Source organism: Megascapheus bottae, chromosome 9 (genome assembly GCF_031878675.1).
Source record: "Megascapheus bottae isolate mThoBot1 chromosome 9, mThoBot2.hap1, whole genome shotgun sequence".
Taxonomy (NCBI): Eukaryota; Metazoa; Chordata; class Mammalia; order Rodentia; family Geomyidae; genus Megascapheus; species Megascapheus bottae.
Genome location: NC_143517.1, coordinates 12269728 through 12295854, shown reverse-complemented (window position 1 = coordinate 12295854; position 26127 = coordinate 12269728). Strand labels below are relative to the sequence as shown.

The following is a 26127-nucleotide window of genomic DNA, read 5'->3' as shown; positions in this document are numbered from 1 at the left end:
GCTAGGCAAGCACTCTACCACTAAGCCAAATTCCTGGCCCCAGCTTTTCTGTTTTTTTTTTAAAAACATATTTTAATTGTTATTATAAAGGTAATGTACAGAGGGAATAGAATTTCATAAGTCAGGTAATGAGTACATTTCTCTCCCAGAATTTTCCTTCTGTCCCCACCTCAAGTTGTAGAGTTCATTTTCAACATAGTGTTTAATGATTACGGCCGCCACATTTGTTCACACTTTGCTCTCCATTTCATGGTTTTATGTTTGATATCAGTGCAAATTTATATATTATTTTTGTCCCTATGTTTCCTATAGAATACCAGGAAAATTTTATATACTGAAAAGTCTGAACTTTTCCTATAGAATGCTCTTAAGAGGCATGATATAGCAGTGGTATCCCATGATAGTCAAGAAAATTGGAAGCACCTGGAATACCCAGACCCAGAGAAGCCACTGGAAGAACTGTGGAGTTGGTGGCGGATTTGTCAGAAAACCAGAAAGTTCAACAAATCGAATCGAAATTAAGCCTAGAACACTGTATGGTTCAATTTCTGCTTCACATAGCATTCCAAGAAATACAAGCTTATCAGAGAAAAATACAATCTAATTCAGATGATACAGTGTTTCTCAAAACACACATGTGCATACACACACATAGTAATGGAAGTAGAGGGTGGGGTGCTTTCGTTATGTTCACTGTACTTCCTGATTTTCTGTTTAGAAATCAAGCTCATTCCCCACCTTCTACCATGCTCTATAGCAGCTGTCAAACCAAGTTTCTTCTCTATCTCTAGACTCATTTCTTCTTGGCACTTCCCCTGTCTAGCCTTCTACTTTTCTATGGTCACTCACATTCCATATGCCAGGTGTTTCTTCAAGTCATTTCTTCTAGCCTTATTTTATGTCATCATTGCTGAAAATACCTTCACTGTCATACAATGAGGAGAAACTCCCACTGTGCCTGCCCTATCCTACTTTGATCAAACCCCCCTTCCATCGGCCACAAATTTACTAGAATTTTAGTTGATGGAAATCTCATCTTCTTACAACTGAATTTCACCAGATAGACTAATATATGGAATAATAATCTGGTAGAGCACAGTAGATTTTCAAAGCAAAGTGGAGTAATTCTAGCTGGATAGTTTCCAGGAGAATTTTCCATTCTTGCAATCCAAGACAGAAGCTCAGCCCACTGACTACATGTTTGAAGCCACTGCTTTTAGTGGAGGAAAAACTCAGTATGCATTAATGTGGGGCTCAACAGATTATTTTGCATAAATATTTCTTATTGTGAAAGGCAACAAAATGAGAGAGAAATAAGGTCATGAATACAGGTTTCAGGTTATCATAGGATAAAATAATGTAACATTCAGTATTTTCACATTTATTGTTTCTTGTTTGTTCTACACATTGCAATCTGTCTGTCTATTTATCTGTCTACTTATCTGTCTGTCATTATGCATGCACCTATGTATTATCTATCTATTTATAAAGTAGTAGTCTTTGGAAACTAGTGCTACAGTCCAGAAGAAATAAATCACAATACACAAATGTCATTACTGCAAATAAATGAGTAATGCTTATTCTGTTTGTAGATCCAAAACAGTAACTGCTCATCTCAGAAATTTAACAAAGAGGTGGATAGTCATTTCCCACTTTCTTTTTCTAGGAGTTCTATAACCTTGTCAATCAAGGGTATGTCCCATATCTACAGGTTGCTGGACATCTTTTCTCTAGGGCATTAGGACAGCATCCTTGATTGTATGCTTTGAATGAATTTCAGGTGTCTAGTCAAGCTTTGTTTTGTATTGGTTGCCATCTAGCTCAGAGGTCTCCAAATGCTTTAGACAACTTATATCTATACTTCTACTGAATGCATGATTAAAATCAATCAATGAAGACAGGAGACAGAAGCATTTCTACCCATGAGTCCTTTTGCACAGCCTTTGAAACTGCTGGCTTGTCTCAAACACAACATTTGAGCTTTACTCCTTGAGAAAAAGGACAGGTGGCCAGCAAAGAACAGATAGGGACACCAACAGCAGATACAGAATGCTCTACTGAGGTCCTCAGATGCTACCATGCTGTGCCCAGTCTTGCTGCTCTGTGGTCCAGTTACTCTTGCCTGGGTACTTATTAATGAAGTGGAAGAGAGACTATAACACAGCTGATGTGTTTGATAAAGCTCTAGACTTTGAGATTATTTAGCCATCATCATTTAAGACTGCGGAGAATCTTCTCCAATTCATTCTGTGCTAATAAAATTTTCCCTGAATTTCTGTTCCAGGAGAAATTTATTGCTGCAAAATACAAAGATAAGGAAGTTGATAGTAGAGCTCAGTGCTGTGAGCTCCAGGGCAGATACCCAGTTTCTAGTTTGGGGGTGGGGCACAGTGGGTGATTGTGTGAGCTAACCACTGTCAAGGCCACATCTCCTTGATGCTTCCTGCAGGAAAGTGTTAACAAGTAAAACTGAATGAACATAAAATGAGCCCGGGCAAAATGACAAGATTTGTGAAAGCAGGAAAATGCGGAGATATGTAGTGAGGAGGAAATGTCTCAGAATACAGATGAGGCATGAGCCACTGAGGATAATTAAGCCAGAAGCTTTGGTTCACCCAGAGCACAATTCAACTTCCTGTTTTCTGGGATTAGAAAGCTTGGCTGAACTAGTCCCATTTCTCAATATCTACCTTCTGCCGCCCTCTGGGGTTTACAGAAGGGTGGAGAGAATAAGTTAAACGTTATTAATCTATAAAATATGATAATAAACAGCCTGGTAAGTAGAAGGATTGTCCTTGCTGAAGATCTAGGGCTGGGCCAGTGGGTATGACAGCCATGTTGACACTTCTTTCAGTCTATCAGGCTAGAGGAGGAAGCTTCCTGCCTTAGAAGACCTATCTTAGAGATCAGAGGCTGATCTCTGTCCAGAAAGGCTCACTTTAATTCTATTACCTCTCAGCACCTTCTTGGGTTTTCTCTTCTCTGCCTTTCCAGATCATTCTTTCCCTTTCAACTTCTCAGCTGATTAGAGGCTGGAAAGATTAAAAGCAAAGGAAGGATCTTGTTCTTCCTGCTCATGCAGAGATTTTCCCACCCTTTGGAAAATTACTTGAGAACTGGTACCTCAAGGTAGCAATTGTTTTGTCGTTCTATATTTAAAGCATCTCCTTCTGTCCCCACTTGGTATCATTAAAAAAATGCTACCAGTCTTAGTATAAGCAGAAAATAAAAGTGGACAATACGGAAAAAGTTGCTAGAAAATTCCAAATAAGACTATAGCATTAGTCCACTGAGCATCTTCATTGTTTTATGCCTATTTATTCCTAAAAATTTCCTGCAGATGTGCTTTCAATCATGATGGCCTCTATAATTCTAATTTCACGAGCACCCAATTTATGCATTTCCCACCTAGAGCTTATGAACATCTTTATTATCGTATTTCTCAATTTCCTTGAAAAGTGTTAGATTATTCACCTGTCTTCCTTGCGTGGCTTATTCTTTATTATTGGTGGTCAGGCATCATGCTCACAACAGTGTTTGTTGAATGACTTGGTCTCCTAGCTTAATCTATTAATCAGTTGTCAACTTGAAATACAGTTTCCCGTAAACCTGAAGTCCAGAATAGCAGTTATATTCCTGGAACCATCAATAGTTCCCTCCAAATACATATTTGTCATCAAGGAGACTTGCTGTATCTCAATGAATAACAAAAAGCAGCACTAATGGAATATAGTTCGTGCTCTGTGCCCCTTGGTTCTGCATCCATGGATTCAATAAATTGTGGATTGAAAATATTTCATAAAAATGCTGTATTTGTGCCAATGGCTCATACCAGCAATCCTAGTTACTTAGGAGGCTAAGATCTGAGAACTGTGGTTTGAAACTAGCCTGGGCAGGAAAATCCATCAGACTCATATTTCCAATTAATAGGCTGGAGGCATGACCTAGGTTCAGTGCCTAATTAGCAAACAGGAAGTTCTAAGTTTGAATTCTAGTACTGCTATAGTACCTGTTGTATATCCCATTGTTCGGGTTATTGTATATCCCATTCTTTTGTATTTAGTTGGAGGCAGGCTTAGTCGATTATCAAAAAAATCTAGAAATAGAGCTATAGCTCAAGTGATAGAAGGCAGCCTAGAGCAGAAAAAACAAGAGACAGTGCTCAGGCCCTGAGTTCAAGCCCTAGTACTGTATAAAACAGTCCCGCATAAAAACAGTCCGTGTCCATACTGAACATATACAAATTTTCTTTCTTGTCATTATTTCCTAAACAATATTATAATATATACAATGCATATAATAACTACTAACACTTAATTAAAGGTTATAAGGTAATCTAAAGGTGCTATACTTTTTCTAGGAGACTGATGTTGGTGTTTCATGCCTGTAAATCCTAGCTACTCAGGAGACTGAAATCTAGAGGATTGTGGTTCAAAGTTAACCTAAGCAAAAAAGGCTGATAGTCAATTTCCCAAATAACCAGCACAAAGCAAGTTTGAAAGGCATGCCTCAAATGGTAGATAGCCAACCTAAGAAAGCCAGCCCAAGTGGCATGATGCATAGGTGTTGTATAGATGCAATAGTTTTGGGTAGTAATTTTTCTAATCATATGTAATCTATTAATGAAGTTGCAAATTTAATCCCTAGTACCACAAACAAAGATTATATGGGAAGAAGTGTAGAAGTTATATGCAAATACAATGCCATTTTGATATGGACATATACAGAGTTTGCTATCAACTGAGGCCAGGAGCCAGTCCCTTACAGAGTCAAGGAAAAACTATTTCATATACTTTGGGCAAGTTGTATTTCATGTACTTCGGGAAGTTACTAAAGCACGTGATAAATTAGCCTTTGATCAAGAATTTCAGCTTGAGGAGGGATCACTATTACACTCTTGATGGGAGTGTAAACTCGTTCAACCACTATGGAAAGCAGTATGGTGGTTCCTCGAAAGACTAAACATAGAGCTCCCCTACGACCCAGCAATTCCACTACTTGGTATTTACCCACTTGTCCAGAAACAAGGACATACTAAATCCACTAGCACTATTTACCATAGCAAAGATATGGAACCAACCCAGATGCCCCTCAGTTGATGAATGGATCGACAAGATGTGAAAGAACAGCATTGCCCCATTTGTAAGGAAATGGAAAGACTTAGGTTTGTATTTGGTTATTTGAACTTGGATAGGGAACGGAGAAAAACAAGATGAGGGGTGGGGGTGGGGGGGAGGGAAATGGGGACCAAGACATGTGAAAGGGTATCGATGTATGGGAATTAATGCACCATCTATCTGGCAAATATCATGTAACCCTTCTATTAATTACAATAAAAATATATGAAAGAAAAAAATCATATTAAATGAAGTAAGCCAGACTCAAAGGAATATAGGCTTAATGGTTTCCCTCATTTGTCATAATCAATAGAAACCTTGGGCTCTTCTAGCAGAGATTTACAATAGAGCAAAACCTAGATACATAAGGCCATATAGAATGACACTAAATGAAAGGACCTCCATGATATAGAAACAAAAGCCATATGAGAGATTGTTGTCCTTACTATACTATGTTATCTCTCATCTCTTTTGCTGTCTCTTGGTTATCTCATATTGTTGCAGCATTTTTACCTTGTTATCTGATATACTGTACATATGTTTATCTGCTTATTTGAAATAGGATAGGGAAGGGGGGGGAAAGCAAGATGAGGGGCAGGGGTGGAGAGGAGGGAAATGGGGACCAAAACATGAGAAAGGCTATCAATGTTTGTGGAGTAATGTACCTTTTCTCTGTTGAATATAATGCAACCCTTCTATTAATTACAATAAAAATTATATGAAAAAAATAATTTCAGCTTGAATTACAATGAGATTAGAGCCAGTCCTGCTCAGTGCCAAATAGCATGCTATTCCTCTAGCCTGACAGGAAAGGTCTAAGTCAAAGAACTAATGATCCATGGATTTCCATAGCCTTAAGGATCATTTATTCACATATAGAATCAATCAAAATTTGAATGCTCTAAATGCACAAAATCTTCTGAACATAAATCTAGAAGAGAAAAGTCAAGTAGGAATTGATAACATTTGTTATTCACAGGGCAAAAATACAGAATACATTTGCAATTAGACACTTCCACGGTGATTGTGATAGGAAAGTCTAGGAAGATCTAAGAGGTTAAGAATTTTATAATGTTAATTCTCGGCTTAATTACTGACAGTCAAGAAGCTCAGGTGTAAGGAAAAGTGGAGGAGATTGGAAAAGGAGTAGGCCAGATTTGATCTTCCACAGGCAAAGACTGTTTATTGAGGAACAGTGAGGGGCTCAGACCTTCCCGTGGGATTGGAGGTTGTGCTAGGGATTAGGCTTATATAGGGCTTAACAAGGAAGCAAAAATTAGAAAATGGGTTCTGGTCTCTTGGGGGCTGAAGGCAATGTTCTTGGTCAGGCTCTCAGTGAATATTCCACCTGTTTCGAGGGCTGAGGGTGACTTCAGCCCGGATAGAAATTGCCTGCCTATGGAGAGGTATGTGGTCAAGCTTGTCGGTTTATACCTGGTGTCTTGCTTGACCCTGAGGAATAATCCTTCATATTATTGGCAGGACTCAATTCTTCATATTCCATCTTTAGATACATGAAAAGATTGGGCCTAGAGGGAAGAGGCAGATCCTTCATATAGGATCTTTTGGATACATAAAAAGTTGGGCTGAGAAAGAAGACCAGGAGGGAAGAAAAGGGAAAATGGGCCAGCAGTTGTCTTTCTGGCTACTTCCTACTGACTTGGGGTGTTGTTTTAAGGGGTACGTTCCCATCCAGTCAAATTGTTGAATGGCTGGAGCTCCAAGAGCATCTCTTCTCCATTGAGGGGCTGGTATCCTATTGCCAAGGTCCTGCCAAATAGCTCCTGTGCTACACAATTCTGGACAGGTCTTCTATCAGGTTTTCTGAATTATTTTCCTGCTGTATTTAATTTCTCTCCCCCATACCATTGTGCAAAATGGTGATCAAGCTGAGAGTCTTGATTGGTTCCTTCTTTTATTTTCCCGGTTGCCAGAGGCTGACTTCTCTTCCCCATCATGGAGGTGAGGTGGAGGGTAGAAGGTAAGCTGAGGATGTTTTACAGGCAGGAAAATCAGGGCTGTGTTTCCCTTTCTCTCAACTTCCCCCCCCCCCCAGTCCTTATCCTTTGGTCTGTCTAGTTCTCCTACACATGTTCTTGAGGAATACATTTCTGAAACAAATCTATTTAAAGAATTAATCATTTTCTATTCCCCAGAACAACATTTAGGCTTTGGAAGCAACAGTGTGGAATGAGATAAAGTTCTCCCCACATCTGGATGCTTTAAAAAGCACTCCATTTGGCCATCTGACAAAGAGTAGACCAGCATGGTGAAGGGAGGAGAATGAGGCTCCTGGTACCCATAAATACCAGTGGCATCCCACAAAGCAGAGAGTGGGTGCAGTACACAGGGAACAGAAGTGGGGGAAGAAGGGTGCCCTCACTGAGGCTGTTTCTGTGACCCCACAAACCATGCACTCAGCCTAGGATAATCAGCTATGTTACTATTCACAGCAGATAAATTCATATTATGTAGAATTATTCAAAGAAACTGGGTCTATTGGATGCAAAACTTATTTTTAAGCCTCCGTAATTAAAACAGTGTGGTATTGCTGCATGAATAGACTCAAGTGTGCATAGCATATGATGGATATAGCAAGCATAATCAGAGAAAGGAAAAGAAGTCTTTCCAAAAAAAATTGTTGGAGCAACTAAGTAGCCTTCTAGGAAACACACAACTACACACACACACACACACACACACACACACACTCACATCACATCCCACAAGCTACAATAGGATAAACTACAAATGGATAAAATATTCAGATGTAATAAAAATTCAATTTTTAGAAGCCCAGAAAGCTGTGCAAGAATATCTCAATAAAATATTCCTTTATCTAGCAACAACAAAATAAAGCAAAAAGTCCTCTATTTAATATCAAAAGAAAAATATAAACATATTTTTTAATTTAGACCTCAAGGAGTTGATCTTCTGAATGTTAATCAATAGGAAGAGCAGCAACATAATGAAAAGGAGAGATATGAGTGGAAATGAAATATAAAATGCCATACAGACCTAGGAAAAGATACTTCCCTTCAATCATTATAAAATATAAAAATCAAAATCTCATTGCAAATTTCCACCTATCAGAATATACAAATTTCCAAATCCAAGGATAAATTCTATTTCATTAGTGGACATACTCAAACATTCTTGGTGACAATAGGTTCTGTCTGCTTCTCGCTTATGGAGTTACCCATTCTGCATATAGATAGTTTTTAATTTATACAAAAATCCCACTTTGAAGAACTTATCCTACAGATATAATTGACAGACCTCACATAATGCAGTATACAAACTTATTCATTGCTTCATTTGGTTATAATAGGAAAAAGTCAGAATTAGAACATTTACTTGGGCTTGTGCGTAATAAGCAGCAGTGTATATACTCACATTGGGGGATATTGCACACATATAAGAGAAAGTGAAATTTCCTATGTGCGTAGTTGAGACTTCCTTTCATGGAAAAGATGCATAAGAATTCTCAAGATATATTTTATTATATATATGTTATTGTTATTGTAAAGGTGATGTATGGAAGGATTACTATTGCATAAGTCAGGACATGAGTATATTTCTTTTTGAACAGTAGCACCCCTTCCTTTGCTCTCTCCAAGTTTTTCCCCTCTTGTCCCCACCCACAAGTTGTATAATTCATTTTCAACAAAGTATCTAATGAATACCATTACATTTGTTCTCCCTTGTCCCACCCTTATCTTTCCAAAGACACATAAACAAACTAGACAAAAGGGTATAGAAAACAAAAGAGCATCAAAGAAAAAAACCCTCTTATTTCTATTGCTTGGATATCATTTAGAAAAAATATTATTTTCTATGATCATATGCAATGCACATAGCTATTGAGCTTTTGTGATCCTCTCCTGAGACACTCATAAGAATATCCTCCTTTGGTGTCACTGTGTGCATATCTAGAGTAATTTTTCATGTCCTTGTGTATTTGTTTTGTATTTTTCTATCCAATATGTTTACAGAATTGCAACAAATCAAATGATTGGATAAATGGAATTGTATCTAACTAAGGAGCTTCTGCATGGCAAAGGACATAGCTAGTGAGATAAATAGAAAGCCTACAGAAAGAGAGAACTGTGTATACAAACACAGTGGAATTCTATTCCTAGCTATGTATCAGGCAAGGAATTCATGTCTAAAATATACTTAAGAGGTCAAAAAGTTAAATCCCCTGAAAATAACTCCTCAAAGAAACACCAACCCAATTAATTAATGGGATAAACACATAAAGAGAGATTTCTCAGAAGAGGTAAGAAGGCCAATAGACACATGAAGGGGTTCAACATCTCTGGCCATAAAGGAAATGAAAATCAAAACAACACCGAGATTCTCTCTCACCCCCGTTAGGATGGACATTATCAAGAAAACTAACAATAGCAGATGCTGGTGGCGATGTGCCCAAAAGGGAACATCACTACACTGTACACTGCATTACTGCACTGGGACTGTCAACGTGTTCAACCACTCTGGAAAGCGGGATGAAGGTTCCTCAGAAGAATAAAGATGGAGCTTCCTTCCCTATGACCCAGCAATTCCACTTTGGGGCACTTATCCAAATGACCACAAACCAGGCCATATTCAAGCTACCAGCACAACCATGTTCACTGTAGCATTGTTTACCATAGCTAAGGCATGAAATCAACCAGAAACCTCTCAGTGGATGAAAAGATCAACAAAATGTGATATATACACAATGGAATTCTATGCTTCCATCATAAAATGCAACGGCATTGTACCATACCTAAGGAAAAGGAAAAACTTGGACAAAAGTATATTAAGCCATCTAAGCCAGGACTACTTAAATAAGAAAATAAAGTATATATTATTATAAAATATAGGGGAATATATAGATAGATGTAGATATAGATATTTCAGTTTCAGTGACATACAAAGCCAAAAACCCTACCAAGTCTTTCCAGATGCATTATTCCAGAGGCAGTGACAGATGGTATGAAAGATAAATGTTCTGTTATTGTAACATATATTATTATAACATGCTATAACGTATATTATGAATGTGTTGCGATTATATTGTTTTGATTTATACTCTATGTGAATGGATTACCTATTCAAAAACTCACATGTTATATATGTCAGTCATGTGGAAATATGTATGATTTTAATAGTTTCACTAAAGAGTCCTCTTAAGAAGATCAAACAAAACTCAAAACTGTGTTTTACAAATTTGCCTGTTTATCATTTTTCTTCTGTTCCCACTAGGGCTTTTAAGACTGATGTATTTCTTCCTTTGACTTATAGAGAAGATAAATCACCAGGCTTATTATTGGCTTGAGGATTTGGGATGTTCTGTCAACAACATCGAGAGCACTATTTCTCTGGTAAGGCTGGGCATCTGTCTTCTGGACTCCCACTTTTTTTCTAAATAAACTGCATGCTTTAGTCTGTAGATCATTGTTCTCTACCTATGCACACTCAAGTAGATCAAAAGCTATCAAGTTGCAGCTGGAGTGGGTGGCTGCAGGTGAAAGGGTGAGGGTTTCATTGAGACAACAAACACCCAGATTCCAGGTATTTTATTTGATCCGGCCCATAGTTTGTATTTATGAGCTATAGATTCCTTAGCTAAAATAGTAGTACTGTGTGTGTGTGTGTGTGTGTGTGTGTGTGTGTGTGTGTGTGTGTGTGTACCCCCATGTATGAGTGCACCAGTACTGGGGCTTGAACTCAAGGCCTAGGCACTATCCCTTAGCTTTATCCTATCAAGTCTGGTGCTTGACCATTTGAGCCACAGCTCCATTTTTCTCCTTCCTTCCTTCCTTCCTTCCTTCCTTCCTTCCTTCCTTCCTTCCTTTTTTTCCTTCCTTCCTTCCTCCCTTTCTTCCTTCCCCCCTCTCTTTCTTTCTTTCTTTTTTATTTCTTTCTTTATTTTTCCTTCTTTTTTTCATTGTATTTTATTCTCAGGGTAATGTATAGAGTGGTTACAGTTACATTCATCAGGTAGTGGGTTCATTCTCAAACACTGATACCCCTTCTCATGTTTTTATTACCCTTTCCCCTACCCCGACCCTTCCCAATCATCTTGTTTTCCCCTTTCTCTTCCCTATTTCAAATAAACAGATAAATGTATATATCATATACCAGGTAACAAATTCAGATACAGTTACCATATGAGATTACCAATAAGGGGAAAATAGAAAACAGAAATAACTACATATAGTACATTAAGAGCAACAATCACAAAGATAAACCTCTTGTTTCCACATCCTAGAGTTCATTTCGTTTAGTCTCATCCTATATGACATATGTACATAGCTTTTGAGCTATTGTGATCCTCTGCAAGGAGAGTCTTAAATGTGTGCTAATTATTACAAATGAGGGTAACTATGGAGCCTATGTTCCTTTGTGTCTGGCTTATTTCACTTAATATGATTTTTTCCCAAGTCTTTCCATTTCTTTACAAGTAGTGCTATGTCATTCTTTCTGATGGCAGCATAGAATTCCATTGTGCATATATACCACATTTTCTTGATCCATTCATCTACTGAGGGGCATAGGCATTGTTTTCATATCTTAGCTATGGGAAATAATGCTTCAATGAATGTCATTGTGCTAGTAGCTTTAGTTTGCCCTTGTTTCTGGACATTTGGGTAAATGTCAAGGAGTGGAATTGCTGGATCATATGGGAGCTCTATGCTTTGCCTTTTGAGGAATCACTGTACTGCTTTCCAAAGTGGTTGAACCAGTTTATACTCCCACCAACGGTGTAGTCATCTTTCTTCCTTCCTTCCTTCCTTCCCTCTCTTTCTCTCACTCTCTCTGTGTCTCTGTCTCTGTCTCTTTTGCTGGCTAACTGAAGATAAGAATATCATAGATTCCCCATCTGGGCAGGGTTGGAACTATGATTCTCAGATCTTAGCCTCTTGGATAGCTAGGATTACAGGCATGAGCCATCCTCACTTACCTAAAACAGTATTTTATAACTTGTTTCTCTTAATTATGCTCTCATGCAAAATATAAAACTTCTTAAATTATAAATTTATAGACAAAACTTCTGAGAACAAGTGCCTTCACTTGATGGATTAGTTTCTAGGTATGGAGAAGAGAAGTGAGACAAGTTTAAATGCCAGGTGAAGGAGAAAGTCTTTCCAAATGCATGTCCTTCGGTGCTCTTCTAAATGCTATTTGCTTGCTGTCCCCGTATAGAAATGCTATCTTGGGTTTCTGAATATCTGCCTTCTCCCTGTGACTAGGACTAAGCTTGGATTTTACCTCTTGAGATACAGTCCTCTGGCTTCCTCATATTCCATTCTGTTAATCTTTCTTTTTTTTTCTTTTTTTGGTGATGACTCTGGGGTATGAACTGCGAGCCCTGTACTCAACAAACTACTTGACTCACTCCCCAGCTCTTCTTGTTTTAGTAATTTTTGTGCTTTTTGCCAAGGACAACCTTGGATCACAATCCTTCTATCTATGCATCCTGCAGAGTTAGGGTCATAGATGAGAAACATCATGCCTGGCTTGTTTTGTTTAGATGGAATCTAGGCAGCTTTCTTGACTGGGGATACCCAAGCCTGTATTTTTTCTGATCTTCACTTTTTGAGAAACTTGAATTATACAGGTTTGTACCACTGTGCCTGGCTTGTTTTAGTGTGTGTGTGTGTGTGTGTGTGTGTGTGTGTGTGTGTGTGTGTGTGTGTGAGAGAGAGAGAGAGAGAGAGAGAGAGAGAGAGAGACGAGAGACGAGAGACAGAGAGACACAGAGCGAGAGAGAGAGAGAGAGAGAGAGAGAGAGAGAGAGAGAGAGAGAGAGAGAGAGAGAGAGACAGAGCGAGAGAGAGAGAGAGAGAGAGAGAACACGCTAGTACTGGGTCTTGAACTTAGGACCTCTTGCCCTTTGCTGGCTTTTTTATTTTGTTCAGTCCTGGAACTCTACCTCTTGAGCCTCACCTCCAAGTCCAGCTTTTTGCTTGATAATTGGAGGCAAAAATCTCATAGACTTTTCTTCCCAGGATGGCTTCAAGTTGTAATCCTTAGAGCTCAGCTTCCTGAGTAGCTGGGATTACAGACCTGAGCCACCGGCACCCAGAACTTGTTTGATCATAATAATACTGACTTTTTCTAAAGTAGTCTTCTTTATCCCTTTACTCATCCTCTTCTGTCAATGACTGCAAGATGTAGGCAAGCAGGGACCTTTCCTGCCTCCCAACATGGTCTAGGTCTGAAACAGTATCTGATGTTCATGTAGAATTTCATGGAAGATCAAGCCCCATGTTTAATTGCTATCATGCACAAAACCTATCAAATGAAAAAAATGTTGACAAATACCACTGAATGAATACATTCAAGTGATTTCGCTGGTAGATACAAGTATTAAGGCATACTGGCAAAGAAAAGGCTTGGTTGATCCTCAGTTGAAGGACATTCTTTCATAACATAGTTAAAACAAATGATAAATTTCTGATAGTCTGAGTAACAACTACATCTTTCTGTTATCCATCAAATGTATGTGAATTAATGCACCTTCTATCCGGTAAATATCATGTAACCCTTCTATTAATTACAATAAAAATATATGCAAAAAATAAAATAAAAGTCTCTTTACGGTTAACTGAACATAAGCATCTCATAAACCTTCCTGTCCCAGCTGGCTGCCATTGTCCTCAAATCTCAACTGTCCTGAGTAGCTATGATTACAGGCATGAGTCACCAAGCCTGGCTAAAATTACTATTTTCTTTTTTATCTAGTTCCCCCCCTCCTCCTCCTCCATTCTCAAATATGGAATGTTAGTTTTATGTCTAGAGCTGATTAATTTCTCTCTGCATTGGGATTAACAAAAATAATCTATGTACCTAACTTTCTTAGAGGTTTATCTTTGTTATTGTTTTGTTTGTCTGTTTGTATGTTTTTTGGTCAGTCTTGGACTTGAACTCTGGGCTTGGGCTCTATCCCTGGACTCTTCAGCTCAAGACTACCACTCTATCACTTGAGCCACAGTGTGCCACTTCTGGTTTTCTGGTGGCCAACTGCAGATAAGAGTCCCACAGATTTTCATGCCAGGGCTGGCTTTGAACCATGAACCTCAGATCTCAGCCTCCTAAATCGGTAAGATTATAGGCATGAGCCACTGGTGCCCAGCTTTGGTTATTTTTTTTGTATTTGTTTTTTTAATTTTTTTTTGCCAGTCCTGGGCTTGAGCTCAGGGCCTGAGCACTGTCCTTTGATTTTCTCAAGGCTAGAGCTCTACCACTTGAGCCTCAGCACCACTTCCAGCTTTTGTCTATGTATGTGGTACCGAGGAATCGAACCAGGGTCTTTGTGCATGCTAAGCAAGCACTCTACCACTAGGCTAAACTCCTGGCCTCGGTTATTGTTTTTAATGTACTATGTGAAGTTCTTCCTTCCTTTTTATTTTCAAGTCCTGGGCCTTGAACTCAGGGCCTGGGCAGTATCCTTGGACTTTCTCAAGGCTAGAGCTCTATCACTTGACTCACAGGATCATTTCTGTTTTGTTTTTGTTTTTTTTTATATGTACGTGGTACTGATGAGTTGAACTCAGGTCCTCATGCATGCTAAGCAAGCACTTTACCAGTAGGCTAAACTCCCAGTCCATGAAGTTATTTCTTTTCTCTCTTTTATTTCCCCTTTATGTTTTATCTCCTGCTGTTACTGTTTTGGACTTTGATACCTGGTACATTGTATATACATTTATTTATGTATTTGAATTAGGGAAGGGAAGGGGAAAAACAACCTGGTAAGACAAAGGACAAAGGGTAAACTAATGTAACAGTGATAGTCACAAGATACGGTGTAGAAATGAACTTTACAACTTGGGAGGGGATAGGAGGAGGAAAATTAGGAGACAAATATGGGAAGGGGTAACAATGTTTGAGAAGAAATGTATTCACTATCTTACAAATGTAACTATAACTCCTCAATACATCACCCTGACACTAAAATTAAAAAAGTAATGTGATATTCACAAGGCATATCATTTTTTATGAAAAGAGTAACCTAAAGAAACTCACATATTACAGAAGAAACAACCAAGAAATAAAACTTTATACAAAAACACTCAACAATAACCTGTGGAAAGTTATTCAAAATTCTCTCATATTTTTAGATCTATCAAAGTGTCGTGTTTGCACAAGCACATGTGTGCTTAGGCAATACAGATTCATTTTATACTAGAGCAAAATTGGCTAAATCATTAGAAAAGATCTCTTTGTGAATAAAATAGTATTTAAAAAGGCGTTATTTCCTCCATAGGTTTTGAGTCTTCCCTTTCATAGTCTTTTAAAGAACTACTGCCCCCTTTGCAAATCCACTTTAATGTTAGCTTATATACTTGCTCTTCCAGGAATATCTTAATCAAAGCTTCATTCACTTAATGGAAAAATTACTCACAATTTCTTACAGATCCTAATGAGTCTCCAGATTATGGCATTAGGGATTAGTTCTTTCAGCTAATGATATTTCAGCTGAGGGGGCGTTACTTTAAGTCTTTTGATTTTTTTCACATTCTTAATACTCTCCATTTAACACCCACAAATGACTAAAACCCACTCTATTATTGAAGCAAGCTGAATCATCTTTATGATTATATATTCTAGAATTCCTCAGAAGTAGAAGTAAATGGTATTTTGCGAACTCTTCAGTCTAGCTTGTGAACTCTACAATATTTGCCTGGTGACCTGCTGGGAAATATCATATTTTCCTTTGCTCCCAGGTGTCCACAAAGAGACACTAAGTTAATCTCCTAGGATTGTGACCGGCTAGGTTCTCTCATCTATGCTTGCAGGAAATTCTGGCCCATGATAAGCTGACTAAATAGTTGTTGACTTGAAGTCAGTCTCAGCTCTTCAACCTTTTTTAATCCACATTATTCACACCTATCAAAATCTGGCTCACATTTTCTAGAGAAAAGCATTCAACAAATATCTCTAGCTCTGGCATGTCTATTTCAGAGTCTCTGGGCAGTGATTTATCTACCTCTTAAGTGCTTCTCAGGATGTATTACCTGATAACTAGTATTAGGGCAAATTGAAACCTTGAGAGAAACAATTAAATTAGGTTCCTTCCTCAGATCTCTTTAAATACAAGTTCCAAACAGATTAAAATGTGAAGTGAAAAAAATCTAAGTTTAGAAAACATATTAGCGAATTCTATGTAAGTCTTAGCAAAGACTTGACCACTTGAACCTGACCATAGAAACCTTAGTTCCTGCTTTAAACAAGACCCACAGAAATGAACATTATTTATGTCAATGCAAATTGTTATAAAAATATTTGTGACTTGAGATAGAGTTAATTTCCTTATGTCACACATATCTCTTAGAAATAAGTAATGGAACAAGATTTTAAAACATCTAAACAAAAAGTAGTTGAGGATCACTATCAGAAAATACAATTGAATATAGTAGACAACACAATTATCTAATATGTGGAAAATTATCCCACCTCACTACTAATCAAAGTGATTGAAGTAGCTTACATCTGTGACACACATGTATAATCCTAGCTACTCAGGAGACTGAGATCTGAGGCTTATGATTCAAAGCCAGCCCAGGCAGGGAAATTCTGTGAGACACTCATTTCCAGTCAACCACCAGAACACTGGAAGTGGCGCTGTGGCTCAAAGTGGTAGAGTGCTAGCATTGAGCAGAAAAGCTCAAGAATAGGCCAGGCGCGGTGGCTCATGCCTGTAATCCTAGCTACTCAGGAGGCTGAGATTTGAGGATCGAGGTTCAAAGCCAGCCCAGACACAAAAAGACCTGAGTCTCTTATCTCCAATTAACCTGTAAAAAATGGGAAGTGGGGCTTGGCTCAAGGGTAGGTAGGATGGTAGCTTTGGGCTGAAGAGGTTAGGGACAAAGCTCAGGCCCAGGGGTAGGGTGGCAGCCTTGAGCTGAAGAACTCAGGGATAGAACCCAGGCTGAGTTCAAGCCCCATGACCCACAAAAAGAGAGAGAGAGAGAGAGAGAGAGAGAGAGAGAGAGAGAGAGAGAGAGAGAGAGAGAGAGAGAGAGAGCGCACAAGCAAGCTCAAGGATAGCACCCAGGCCCAGAGTTCAAGCTCCAGGACCAGGAAAAAAAAGTGTTCAAAGTATAACAACAACAAAAAAAGCTGCATGTGGAGGCACGGTGGAGATAACTTTCAGTACCTAGAGTTGGTTTGGGTTTAGGAAGCTGAGCTATATTACAGAAGAAATAATCAAGAAATAGAGAATAGTAGAGGTATTCAAGATGTTGCTGGTAAATGTTTAAAACTTCTGTACAGTATCCACAAAACACATCTACCTTTAGCAGTTTACTCTAGGGAGATAATTCATATGACCAATATTTTAGCTGAAGAGTTACTCATGTCATCTGGGTACCTGTGGCTCACCTCTGTAATCCTACCTACTCAGGAGATTGAGAATCACCTTTCAAAGCCAGCCCTCAAAGAAAGTTTAAGAGACTCAACCAACAAAAAGCCAGAAATGGAGGTATGACTCATGTGGTAGAGCACCAGTGACATAAAAAGCTACTTGAGAGCAAGAACTTAAGTACCTGAATACAAGACCCAGGACTGGTTCAAAAAAAAAGTTATCTCATCATTTAATACAATGCTGAAGACACTGGAAGCCATCAGAATATTCAACAATAGAATATTGTGCAATCATTATAAATGGTATTAAATAAAATATTCAAGGAATAGCTGCTCACTGTCTGCCATAAAGTTCAAAGAGCAAATCTTTTTTTATATATTTTTTATTGTAATTAATAGAAGGGTTACATGATATTTGCCAGATAGATGGTGTATTAATTCCCATACATTGATACCCTTTCACATGTTTTGGTCCCCATTTCCCTCCCCCCCACCCCCACCCCTCATCTTGTTTTCTCCCATTCCCTATCCAATTTCAAATAACCAAATACAAATATATCCGATATATCAGGTAACAAAGTGAGATACTGTAACAATATGAGATAACCAAGGGACAGCAAAAGAGATGAGAGATAACATAGTCCTTAACAACAACAATCATTCATTATATGGCTTATGTTTCTATATCCTAGAGATCCTTTCATTTAGCGTCCTACTATATGGTCTTTTGTATCAAGGTTTTGCAAAGAGCAAATCTTAAGGCTTAAATTGTTTAAGCCTGGGTAAATTTATGTAATTTTCACTTTCTTATTATTTCCTTTCTTCTTCCCATTCTCTTTCTCCTTCTCTTCTTCCTTTGCTCCCTATTCTCTATTACTGAGTATTACCCCCAATCTCAAAAAGTTTTACTAGTCAGCGTGTCAGATAAATCTCCAACAGAGTGTGTTTTGTGTGTTTCTTTGTTCTGTGTGTATTTATGTGTGTGTGTGTATGTGTGTGTGTGTGTGTGTGTGTGTGTGTGTGTGTGTGTGTGCAGGTATGGAGGTTTGAACTCTTTTAGACATCTCATTTGGCTTGGCTTTTTTGTTCATACTTAGTGCTCGACTACTTAAGCCATTCTTTCAGTCCTATTTTGTTGTTGGTGGTGTTTATTTTGGAGATAAAGACTTGAGGACTTTTCTGTCCAGGCTGGCTTCAAACTGCAATTCTCTGAATCTCCATCTCCTGAGGTGCTAGGATTATAGACTTGTACTACTATGCCCAATCTGGGGGGGTGCTTCTGAGGCAGTAAACATATCACATTATGAATATTAAAGATTGACATAGCTATAATATTTTATACACAATCATGTCATCTTCAGTAAAACCGGCTAAATGTGACTGGGATTTTTTCCAGATAACTAAGGATTATGGCAGAGAAAACCATGCCTGAATGATATACATTGATGCTCTCTGGGCTTCAAGGAAACATGAATTGTACTAAATTGCTTCTATCACAGTGTGTTCCAGGAATTTTCTTCTTATTTCTTAGATGTCAACTCTTATGTTTTCATGTGAACATAATTTCTCATTCCCTCCCCCCACATAGAATCAAGTTGGTAAGTTTCAGAGAGTAATTGTGTCATATATGACACTGAATAGTCTGTCTATATTCTATGAGATAGAATTACTTACAAATCCCATGGAGAATGGGAGTTTAGATCTTTTGTGGAAGTACTATAGACATGAGAGGACAGGATAGCCTCATCGCGCCATAAATGAATGATTGATTCAGACATGAACACCTGGAGACATGTCATGGATCGTTTCTTTTCTTTTATAAAATTAAGCTGTCCTCTGGCAAAACTGGTCATGGTTGAAGAGTCAGGAAAGTGGCTATCTTGAGGGTCAGTTTCTGGGTCTGTAGCTCTGGGTCACAGGCATGATTTTCTCTTGAACTGCATTTGGTTACCTGCCTACCTTCATCTTCGGAAAATCCACAAGCTGCCCAATTAGGACCTGGGTTATTTACTGACTATCATCACACAAAAACCAGGTTCTTCTAAATACAAAAATAAGGAATTGAATTTTGAAATGTTGTGTTTGGGCTAAAAGAGGTTAACAGTGCTCATTGTTCTCTTAGCAAAAAAATGTGTAGTGACTTTTTTCCTGGACTGATATGAAGGATTGTCTAGGTTTATCATTTAGAAGAGTTTAGTAACATACAACTTATCAAAAGTATGCCACAGATAGGCCTATTTAATTGGAGCTATTTTTAAATGGGCCATCCTGTCTGTCATCAAGATCACCAGAGTGTCATTAGCCCTAATTATCTTCCTGAGTTTAATTGATACTTAACAAGGAAGAGCATCAGAGGAAATATTTTATTCCTCTAATATTTCCATAATAACATTGCATTTTTACAAAATCAAAATTGCAGCCTCATGACCTGAAAAGATAAAACATAATTTTGCTTAGAGGAAAAGTATTCTTCAAGCTTACATGGGAGGTTTAGAAAACATGAGTTAAATAATATTTTTGTCAAAAAGCAAGTCACCTTTTTTTTCCTCAATGTGTTCCTAATATTGTATGTTTGTGGCACTGGGGGTCAAATTAAAGGTTTTGGAAATATTAAACAACCACTCTGCCACTGAGATACATTCCCAGGCTATTATTCTTTAATGCATGAAAAATAGAAGGACCCATAAAAAATGCTGAAAATGCTGTTGCTGTTGCAGAATCATGCAGGAAGAAGGAGGTGACAGTCAATCTCGTACTCCTCAACTTTTGGGTTATAATTACAAGAGCCATGCTATATAAATAGAACAAAAAAAGTCACCTTAAGTGTCACTTCACAGTCAGATCACACCAATCCAGGCCTACACCATCAGCTACAGCAAGCACAGATAAGGAATGTATTTGTTTAAGGCCAGGGAACAGGCTGTGGAGGTCTAATGTTCAGAAATCCTGATTAACATAACCAGGGCAATGTAGATTTCATTTAAGTATTAGAAACACAAGAGCCCAAGGACCAGGAAAGACTAGCCTCATTATTCTTTCAATAGCACACCCATATACCGTGTATATTGGATTGTTCAGTCACTTTTCATGTACTTTTAATTTCTACTGTAAACTTGTAAGATGAAACTGTTCTTACTCTACTAGGTATGGATAGGAAAACTTAGACCTAGAGACTGAATGACTTGCTTGAGATCGTATGCATAGACAAGGTCAAGACTCAGTAGACTCGCCTTGTTCCCATGCTAAAATGTGGCTTATCCTAGCAGTATCAGCCACATCTGATAGTGTTTTGTGAAGGACAAACCAATCTCTCAGGTTCTGTTCCCTATCTGTGGATCCCAGGCTCTGGAGAGAGGCTAGCAATGTGAGTTATAACAATCCTCAAACAAGAGTGAGATGTGATTAAAGTTAAGTCCATTGCATTTTTTCACAACATGCTGTGCATTCTCAAATTTTAATGTGTGTGAAAACCATCTACATGACTTTTGAAATGATGTTTTTATACAGTAATGCTCAATTTATCTAACTAGGCCCTGTTGTTGCTGATATTGCTGCTTTGGGATGATATGTTAAGAAATAGGATGTATGTTCTTGGAAGCTAGGTTGGCTTTGTTCTCGCCTGTAACCCTGTTAAAGGAGAATCTGAGCTGTATTTGGTATTGAATGGATACACATGAGTCAGAAACCTGCCTTTTCAAATTTCCACTGATGGATGAGAAAAAACAAATGGACAAGAAATACACATTCTCTTCCTCTACAGTGGCTCAAAACTGTCGGAAGAAGTTGAGTCAAAGTTGATGTAAATGGCGGGAAAACATCACTAATAAAACAAGCATATCATGCTGTAATGCTCGAATAAAGAGTGAATGAGCAATGGATTCTGTAGACTGGCCACACAGCCATAGAGAGATAAAACAAACTGGGCTTTCTTGGATTTCCTTTTCTTTGTGCAAAGCAAGATTTTCTAAACCCATGGCAAAATATTTGTGTCTTTAAATAAATCAAATATTTTATAAATATCCCACAGGATATAAGGCAATAGTTCTTGCTAAGTGCAACACTTGGGCACAGTCAGCCTTCTAAGGAGTAGGCTTGGCTGAACATTGATAAACACTGTGTGTTGATTTTAATAGTTGTGCTGTGGGAATTTTAAAGAAATAATTATTAAAAATCGATTTTGGAAATATTACAATCCTCAAGAGCAAGACTTCAGTATATTTTATATTCTGCCAGAATTCTCCAGTAGATTGAGAGTAATAATGCTTGGTTGTATTAAAATAGTGCTTATAAAGATATGGAACCAACCTAGATGTCCCTCAGTTGATGAGTGGATCAACAAGTTGTGGTATTTGTACACAATGGAATTCTATGCTGCTGTCAGAAAGAATGACACCGCCCCATTTGTTAGGAAATGGAAAGACTTAGAAAAAATCATATTAAGTGAAGTAAGCCAGACTCAAAGGAACTTAGGCTCAATGGTTTCCCTCATTCGTCATAAGCAGTAGAAACCTTGGGCTCTACTAGCAGAGATTTGCAATAGAGCAAAATCTTGATACATAAGGACATATAATGTGAAGCTAATTGAAAGGACTTCCAGGATAGTGAAACAAAAGCCATATAATGAATGATTGTTGTCCTTAATGTACTATGTTGTCTCTCATCTCCTTTGCTATCCCTTGGTTATCTCATATTGGTATAGTATCTCACCTTGTTATCTGATTTATTGAATTTATTTGTATTTGGATCTTTGAAATTTGATAGGGAAGGGGGGAAAACCAAGACGGGTGGGGGGTGTGGGTGGGGGAGGGATACGGATACCAAGACATGTGAAAGGGTATCAATGTATGTGAATTAATGCACCTTCTATCTGGCAAATATCATGTAACCCTTTTACTAATCACAATAAAAAAATAAAAAAATAAAAAAAATAAAATAGTGCTTATAAATATTACTTAAGTTTGATTAAAATTTAAACAAGTTGTAATGAACAGATACAATGGCTTTTTCTGACATTATTGACCACATTTAAAGATCCAAAGTCTGAGAAAGAGAAAATAATTTCCCCAAATTAGTATTTAACCAAAGTTTTCTGAACTAAGATTCAGAATATTTAAGTAACTGGTACAACTTAATATTGTAAGCAGTGACTTTTTTTTCAAAACATTACTCTGAAAGGAAGAATACACATTAGATATACTACTATCATTTTATCCTTGGCTGATATGCATATCCGATGATCCTTTAAAAAATTCTTCCATCTAATTATCATAAATAACTAGTTAATTTACTTATGATGTACACAACCAAATTCCTATTACTATGCATTTTTTAAAATCCTTATTGTCAAACGCTGAATGATTACCTCATAAAACACAAAGCTACATATTTGGTAAACTCAAATAGAAAACCAGGCCTGAGATGAGAATCATATGCTTTTTACCTGGTATTACCTCCATATGGGAAGTTATTGGAATTATGTTAAGAAAAATTAGCTACACATTAGACCTTCCTCAATGAAGAAAATCTTTGTATTATTTGTTTATTGTAGTAGATGCTCTGATGCACTTGCCCTCAGCTTCTGGGAAAGTTGGTGAGAGAACATCCTTAAAAGAATAATCTCAAATAACAACTTCCTCTGGGGCTTCAGAATGAACATTTCCAAAGTTCACAACATCTTCCCAAAGCATCCAGCACACAGTATTGAAACAACATGAGAGAATAAAGGCTCAGTCCCTTGAATTAAATTAGGGATCAGACCTGAGGCCTTCAGAACAAACGAATGAAACATGATGTAACTTCTGCTGGCAAACCTTCTGTACCTTTTTTTTGGGGGGGGGGTGTCCATGGGGCTTAAACTCTGGCCTGGGCACTGTCCCTGAGCTCTTCAGCTCAAGGCTACCGCCCTACCCTTGAGCCACAGCCCCACTTCCCATTTTCTAGTAATTAATTGGAGATAAGAGTCTCTCGGCTTTGTATGTCCTGGGCAGGCTTTGAACCTTAATCCTCAGATCTCAGCCTCATGAGTAGCTAGGATCACAAGTGTGAGCCACCAGGCTCTGTAGCTTCCTTTTGGCCCATGTTTACCTAAGAATACTGCTTAACAGGCTTCCTCAGTCTGATTCCAGAGAATGCAACCGCTACAATGAGGCTATCTTGAATAACTGTCCAAGAACTAAGATAATAGGACTAAAACCCAGTCCACTGGAACCAGATTAAAATGCAAGGTGTTGGCACAACCCAGTCTGATCTTAAATTCTCACTTCTTAAACAGTGAGCTATCTGAAATGCTTTCTACTCTCCTATCTTCAGGGGCTGTCTTACCTATTCTTGTGAAAAGTGGGGAAGAGGATTATACCTCAGGGACCTATATTCTCCAGTGGGTGATGTAGATTGATCACTAACATAATCTGGTTCTTCCCTTGACAGACCAGCCTTCTGAAATTGACCCTACAGAAGGTAGGATGGCAGACAGAGAAAGTTCTGTACACTGAGACAAAAGGCCTCCCTCTCCTGTGATCCCCCAGTTATGTAGCAAACTTACTGAATTCTTAGGCCTCTCTCTGAGCATTCATAAGGTAAAAGAAGAATGTGACTGATTTCCTGTTGCAGATAATGGCCTAGTGTGGCTTTTCTGTTTCTGCAAAAGTTAGCTAGTGGTGTTGGTGAGTATTCTTGTGACCTTTTGGAGCTAGCTAACAAGTGGAAACTTGTGTGGGATCATACCTGTGCAGCACAGGTGACTAAAAAGGGGTGAATGGCTGGTACCAGTTAGGGCATTATCAAGGTATCACAAGAGTTTATCATCTAGAGATGGGGACAACCTCTGTTCTGAGGGAGTTCTGGGAGAGCCAGTAACAGGTAGACCATGCTGTCTGAGACATTGCTAATAGCTGTCCAGAGCTCATTAGTCATTGTGGCAAGAGAAACATTGTTTCCAATAATCTATTCCTATGTGACTTCTTCAGTGAGTCAGAGACAAGACAGTGAAACTACAGGACAGTGATGTACATATTCTAGATGGAGGACCTATATACATGAGTTCAGCTTTTCTGGAACTAATGGATTCCACATCTGGTGGGAGAGTTTGTCTTTCATTAAGGACTTAAGGCCTTTCAGAAAGAACTCCACCCCAATCCAGGGAGCCCGAAATTTGATTAGTCCTCTGACATTCCCTCCAAATCACAAGGGCTTATCTTGTCAACAAGGCAGAGTCCCCGGTCTGAGAGATGAGGAGTGTGTACATTTTCTCTTCTGACTGTGATGCCTTGTTTCTTTTCCTTTCAGGAATGTCTATTCCTTAACTGGAGCCACAGGATGACTTGGACATGGGCACATGATAAGTACCAGCCCAGAGTAGATTCACTGTGCCCTCCAGAAATCATCTGGAATTTTTTTTGTGTTTGAGACTATCTTGTATTTATACCAGGCTTTCCCTCTTAAAACACAATCATGTTTATGCATTGGTAAGACATATTAGCCTAGGGAGTTAGGCAAGGGACATATATTGTATTCCTTGTGTAATTCACACATTTTCAAAAAGAAAAATTGGGACATGGGGTCTGGTAAAGGTCATGTTTTTCCTTCTTCATTTGTGAAAATAGGAAACGCTTATAAAAGCATAAAGATTGCTACTTATAAATAGAACAAGCTATTTTTATAAGATGAAATTATATGAGGCTGGTATAGAAATTTCTGGAAATATGGTTAGCTTAATTGTGGGTAGAAGATAAACCTTAAGGCTTCATTTAAAATTCATTTTAATGAGTGGCTTCAATAGAGAGATTGGATATCCAGGGACTGATGAGAGGAGACTAAAGTTACAACTGAGAGAAAATGACTGACAATAAGAAACAGGTCCATGATGGAGAGTTCAAGCCAAAGGCAAGACATTCCCAGTGACCTGCAAATCCCTGGGACATGTACTTGCTGCTCCTCTTCTGAAATGTCAGCCCTACTTCTCCTCCTGTGAACAGTGGGAAAAACTTACATCAAATAAAATTCAATCAATGCACACATGCTGATTAGAGATCCACAGAGTGCCAACTATTTGATAAGAGCCAAATAAGAATAGGCCACAGTTTTAGAATTAGACCTACCAATTATTTGGTATACTAAAGCATAATGTCAAATCAAACCCAGAATCATTCACTGTCTATATTTTTCTCTATAGACACCTAGCTGTGTATAACTGGTCTTCTTTAGGGTTGATGGGGTCACTGCATGGTATCAACTTCAGAAGAGATACAAGTTTTATCTCCTCTGATTCCGGATCTCCCTAAACTAGATGCTGCATTTAGTGTCATGATACTTTGAGAACAGTAATCTAAGAAGCATTGCCTCTCTAAGTAACTTTTCACAGGACCACTGATTCTTAAAAAGTAGAAGGGTCAGCTGGGAGCTGGTGGCTCAGGCCTGTAAACTACTCAGAAGGCTGAGCTCTGAGAATCACCGTTCAAAGCCTAGGCACTATAGTTCCATGAGACTCTTATCTCCAATTAACCACTAGAAAACCCCAAGTGGCACTGTGGCTCAAGTGGTAGAGCACTAGCTTTGACATGAAGAGCTCAGGGACAGTGCCTAGGCCTAGAGTTCAAACCCACGACAGACAAAAAAAAAAAAGAGTAGAAGGGTCCTTATAGATTGGCCACTT

General features: G+C 38.3%; 1 protein-coding gene across 1 annotated transcript in view; it reads right to left on the bottom strand.

Annotated features, from left to right (window-relative positions):
- Positions 1-26127, bottom strand: part of Clvs1 (clavesin 1) — a 154712-nt gene that overhangs the window by 49982 nt on the left and 78603 nt on the right. The gene's annotated exons all lie outside the window — the stretch shown is intronic.